This window comes from Benincasa hispida, chromosome 3 (genome assembly GCF_027475165.1).
Source record: "Benincasa hispida cultivar pf3 chromosome 3, pf3_genome.v1.1, whole genome shotgun sequence".
In the NCBI taxonomy this organism is placed as follows: Eukaryota; Viridiplantae; Streptophyta; class Magnoliopsida; order Cucurbitales; family Cucurbitaceae; genus Benincasa; species Benincasa hispida.
The window spans coordinates 38,753,770-38,760,022 of NC_143480.1; positions in this window are offsets into that span (position 1 = coordinate 38,753,770).

A 6,253-nucleotide genomic window follows, 5' to 3' on the forward strand; every position below is an offset into this window, starting at 1 on the left:
GGTTGACCCTTTATCAAGACAACTAAAGCTGTGATTGACATGGATAAAGGGTCCCTAACAATTGAGCAGGGAGGAAAATTTGAGAAATATTATATGAATTTTGATACCTCCACCACTTATAATCCTATTTGTTATAGTACTCATATTTTTTAGGGTGGTGGCTAACCTCCTAAGTTGGTAGTGATGGATGGAGGCTCGATAGTTTGTGATGAATATGGTTGAGGAAGTTGAGTCGGGTCAAGCATAACGACCTTAAACAATTGTGCTACCTGGAGGCAGCTAGGATTTATATTCTTTATTACTTTCTTAGTGTAGGTTTTATTTCTTTTTCTTTTTATTTCTTATTAAGCCTAATTCTTTATATATTTCTTGATCCTTAGGTTTTTGGTTACCCTTGAGAAGATAGAGAATTATTTTCAGATGAGCCAAATATCACTGCCACCCTTATGCCAAATTTAGGGAAGTTTTTTGTTTTCCTTGCATTTGTCTCATATTTTCTTTTCTTTATCACATTGGGGACAATGTTATACTTTAACTTGGTGGTGGGGGATGTCTGTGTTCTGACTCGCCCTTGAGCATCTGAGCTCAAGCCATTTTGTTTGTGTGCTTTATATGCATGTTTGCTCATGTTCCATAATTCGTTGTGATGACTAGTTGATGATGCACTCCCTTGTGTTTTAACTTGTATGAAATGGTGCTCGGGATGAATATAATGATTTTTAGCTCTTTTTAAAAAAGTTTCTTACTTCTCATGCACGTTTGAGTTCTTTGTCTGCCTGAATTAGGTCTCGCATGCTTTGTTAGGGTTGATGCCCTAAATCTCGTAGGATCCTGTAGTTTGTAAATACTTATATGAATAAACATTATATGATTTATAATATATGATATTTTATTCACATTGTTTATGAAATATTTGATATTTTAGTTGTACTAACCACAAACCAATAAACTAAGATCCATGGTTGTCGTTGTAACTTAAACATGTATATGGAGACATACCAGTGGATCGTGCTTTAAGTGATAACCTAAATGGACTGTAGTATATGGGTAAGGTTGGGTATCTTATCCTGTTGATACTACGAGTATGGCCCGTTTTGTAGGTGTTACAAATGTTATAAAGTGCTACAAATGATCTGATTCTGATCATTTGTGTATTAGACATGCAAGCGGAGATATTCTATACAGAGGAGTTTGTATAAGACCGGATCACAAAATGTTTAGTCTCATTATATAACGCCGTTCATAATTGAGACTTTCATTTCACTAGGATGACCATAGGTAACATAACCTTAATCATGAGTGGGTTGTGAATTCTTGCTTATGAGGGCAGTCCTTTGATTTACATGGGAGAGAGTGCCCATATCGCCGACTTAACAAGCTTACCATTTTGGGGATTTGTCTGATTGGGGGGTTGGAAACTCAGCTGCACAAGATGGAATTCACTCCTTCCCCAAAGTAGGGGTAAGTAGATAAATTGCTCCCTTAAGGGCTGATTCTGGGTCTTGAACAATATTGCGATACACCATCTCTTGGCTTGAGAGGGGTTTAGTCATAGTAGAACTATGATCTATTATTCATTAGAGGGATCAGTGGTACTTAAAGAGTTAGATGTAACTACAGGGGCAAAACGGTAATTGGCCCAGCTGTACTTACGAGCGATTTGTGAGGGTCATTGTACTGTTGATTGGTTATATCCAATGGACACATAAATATATCTATAGTGCGAATAGTGCAGTTGTCGGTCTTTAGTGGAGTGTCCAACAGTTAACGGATGGTGGATAATGTGATTAAAGAGTTTAATCAGTTATTCACGTACCGTTGGAGCTTCAAGCTACAGGTCCATAAAGTCCCTTTGGTAGGTCAATGGATTTATGTTGAGAATACGTTTTTGGGTTAATTTGAAATGTTCAAATTAATAAGAGGGAATTTTATTATATATGATATAATTAAATTAATTCAATTAATTCAATTATATATGATATAATTGATATAATGTATTTGATACATTATTGTTTGATTGGAGGAACTAATATTTGAATATGATTCAAATATATTTTCTATGAGTAAGATTCATAGTTATTAAATTTAATATAAATATAATTTATATTAAATGCCATACAATATAGAAAAATAACTATGGTTTATATATTGTATATGATGCAATATTTAAACTATAGGTTATAAATATAATATGATAAGTTAGTTATCATATTTATGTATATTTATTTTAATTATTTGATAATTAAATTCTTTTTCTCAATAACTACTCTTAGTGGGTAGTTATTTAGTTTTATGAAAAATTTGGGATAAAAATAAATTTTGATTTCAAAATAAAAAAGGACTGACAATATTAGCAATTGAGTAAGAAAGTCTTACTATACTATCACTTGAGAGACTACAGATCGAGTGCATTGCCTATGAGATAGACTTCATCGTCTACACGACTATGTTGTTGTTTACACGATCATCTTCCTCATCCACACCAAACCTTCCCTCTAACCCAAGTAAGCCAAAGCCCACCACTCTTGGATTCTCACACCGAGAATACCAAGATAACCTAGTGGTAGTGTTCGGTTATTGCTTATTGCTATTCGAGGGTGTTCGAGTCATTCGCTACGTTCGTGAACTAATTTGATCGGGGGATTTACTCGAAGAAGGGTTCTTCAAAGGTATAATCTCTTATCATTTGTTTTTATTTCAAAAGCGTGATATAATTTAAGATTTGTGCATAATCTATTCTGTACGATTGTAAATGTATGTGTTCAAACACAATGGGATTTGGACAATCCGCTTCCACTCAAAGGTCCTCTGTAAACAGAGTTCCTTCAAGAATTATATTACTTAGCTTGTATTTTTGTTATCACTTCAATAGACCCTACTGATTAGATAGTGTCTTGCATGATAGGTTGTAATGTAATATTGAGGACTAGAAAGGATTTATATGTTTGCTTGAAAAATCAGTTGATTTGTTGTTGCACTGTAAAGAAATATCATGAAAAAGAAACGGAACTTGTAATGTTATGCATGACTTAGGGATAGAAAGAGCTACCTTTACTATAATTAGTTAGGACACTCGCTAGAAAAGGGTGAATATAATCCTCTACAGTGATGTGTGAAAGTTAATAACCCTAGGTAAAATAAATGCAAGTTTAGGGATCCCTAGAGTTTAATTTCAAGTACCTATTGACATATTACTACTTTGATTTTTCTTAGTACTTGATAGTTAGTGCATGAGCCAGTGTAGGGGGAAAACAAAATGAGACTATCCATTCCAGGGTTCTAGGACTTAATTAGAAGGGCTTTGAACTCACTCTTGCATGAATAAGTTTAGAATCAATTTTAAATTGTGCTTTACTGATTGGTTATGAATTGATTTCCTTATTGGGGGCATGTTAAATTCTAGGAGATTGTTGAGACTTGAGTAAAAAACCATGCAATTGAGTGAGAATATATGTGATCGTTGGGGTTGATGCCCTAAATTTCGTGGTCTTGTAGTTTGTAACTATATTTGTACAAACATTTTATTTATCTAATAAAATAAGAGGTATTTTATTCGACATTTAGTTGTATTAACTAAAAAACCAATAAACTAAGATCCAAGGTTATCTTCTGTAACTTAAACCTATATATGGAAAAACATAAAGGTGGATCATGTTTAAGTGATCACCTGAAAGGTCTATAATAAATGGATAAGGCTGAGACCTTATCTTGGTGACAATATGGATACCGTCTGCTTTGTAGTTGTTACAATTGTTGTAACATGCTACAAATGATCTGATTTGATCATTCATGTAGAGACATTTGAGGGAGGATTTTCTATACAAAGAGTTCGTATAAGACCGAACCAAAAAAATAAATAGTCTCTCTTTATAACACCGTTGCTATAAGAGATTTACATTTCACCAAGATGACCATAGGTGACTTGACCCTGAATCCTGCGTGAGTTGTGAACTCTTACCTATGAAGGCGGTCATTTGATTTGTATGGGTGAGAGTGGCCAGATACATTGACTCAATAAGCCTACCATTTGGGGGATTCGTTTGATTGGGGAGCTGGGAATGCAGCCACACAAAAAGGATTTCACTCATTCCCTTCTGTTAGGGTAAGTAGAGAAATTGCTCCCCTAAGATCCGAGGCTTGAATAATGTGGTGCCACACCCTATCTTTGCTCGAGAGGGGTTCGGTTATAGTTGGACTATAATTAATTGTTCATTAGAGGGATCAGTGGTACTTAAGGAGTTAGATGTAACTATAGGAGAAAAACGGTAATTTTGACCCAATTGTACTTACGAGCAATTTGTGAAGGGTCAACGTACTGTCAATTGGTTATATCCAATGGACACAGAAATATATCTATAGTGCAAATAGTGTAGCTGTCGGTCTCTGTAGAGTGACTGACAATTAATGAAAATTGATTAATTTAATTAAAGATTTTAATTAATTAATCAAGTATTGGAGCTTCAATCTATAGGTCTATAAGGTCCCCTTGTTAGCTCAATAAAAACTCATGAGAATCAAATTAATTTTGGTTTAATTTGAATCGTTGAAATTAATTAAAGGAAATTAATTATATGAGATATATTTAATATAATATATTTGATACATTATCATATAAATTCTTAATGAGAGAAATAAATACTCGAACATGATTCAAATATTAGTTAGATGAATATAATTCTTATAAAAACTGTAGGTTAAAATTGATATGAACGTGATTCATGTCAATTCTATAGGTTTTGAGAGATTATTAAACTATAGGTTATATTATACCTGATATAATATAAACTATATGTTATATGTTATATATGATATAACATATGGTTGGTATTTATAATAAGTTAGTTACTATAAATTATTTAATTCAAAATAATGTCTTTTTGGTTTTAATTTTGAATTTTGAAAAATTTGAGAGGGAGAGTTAGTTTTAATAACTTGCCTCTCTCTCCTTGAATCTCTAATTCATAACATAAAAATATCACAGAGAGGTGATACCATCTTCTTCCTCCCATTTTTCCTTCATAGTCTGACTTTTTGCTCTATGTGATTTACACTGAATTCTCTCTCATCACAAAAACTCTTTTCCCTTTCCCAAAATTAATTCTTAAAAGCCCACTCCTCTCGAGCGCTTCTCAACCTTGAGAATAACAAGGAAGCCCTCCCAAAAGGTTTTTCCCTTTTTGCTACATTTTTGTGTTGGTGAGATCGGGGAAGGAGTCCATTCGTGTTTGCGTAGTAGATCGGAGAGAAAATCGTGAAGAATTTGTTCTATAAGGGTAAGCTTTCTAATTCCCTTTATTTCCTCTCTAATTCACAATTTAAAGCATGCTAATTAATTATGGATGTTTATCCAATGAATTTTATTTTGCGTTCCTCTTTGTATTTTTTGTTTTAAAATCAAATTAAAAATTGAATCACAAGGTGTCGCGCTTCCGCATGGAATTCAATTCATTCCATTAATATCAGAGCCAATTTTTGTGATTTTAATTTTTCAATTTGATTTAAAAATCAGAGTTTAGATGGGATTTCTCATTCTCCATTATGAATGTGATGAATGTTTCTACATTATGAATGTGGAATTGCAACTGGGCACTTTCGAATGGCACCTTAGAATTTATTGCTTTAATTCTGATTAGAGTTGTAAAGGGCTCGTTATTTTGGGCGTTTATCTTACTACTATCGAGTTTATAAATCCAGATCTTGTCTTTGGCAAGTGTTGCTAAGGATCAGGATGAAGAATGGAGCAATTCAGTGCAATTTTGAAGCTGTACAAAGGCATTCTGTGTTGTAGTGTCGCGACGCTGTACCCTAGCGTCACGAAGCTCCAATGCAAAGCAGAACGGAAACAATGTTGCAACGCTTCGATGCTAAAGGTGCGCATGAGTTTGTTTGTCAGGTCGTGGATTCGAGCTTGGTTATGGTTTTACAATAGTTTTCCTTGTTTTTTTTAATATGTTTTTAATTAATTATATTAATATAAATTAGTAATGTTAATTTAATTAATTTTAGGGGTGTCAAAATTAGGTCCAATTTGCTATTTAATTTAATTCTTGCATTTTATGTATGGTTAAATTAAATATATGTTACATAATATATGCCATATAGTTTTATTTGAAAATCCCACCTTAGAATAAACACTATTCATGCATCATATTTAATATAAGTGTTATATTGTATAGTTGTATGAATTATTAGCATGCTCATGCATTTCTAATATAAGAGTTCTATTATGAATGTATGTTTAATATAATTTCAT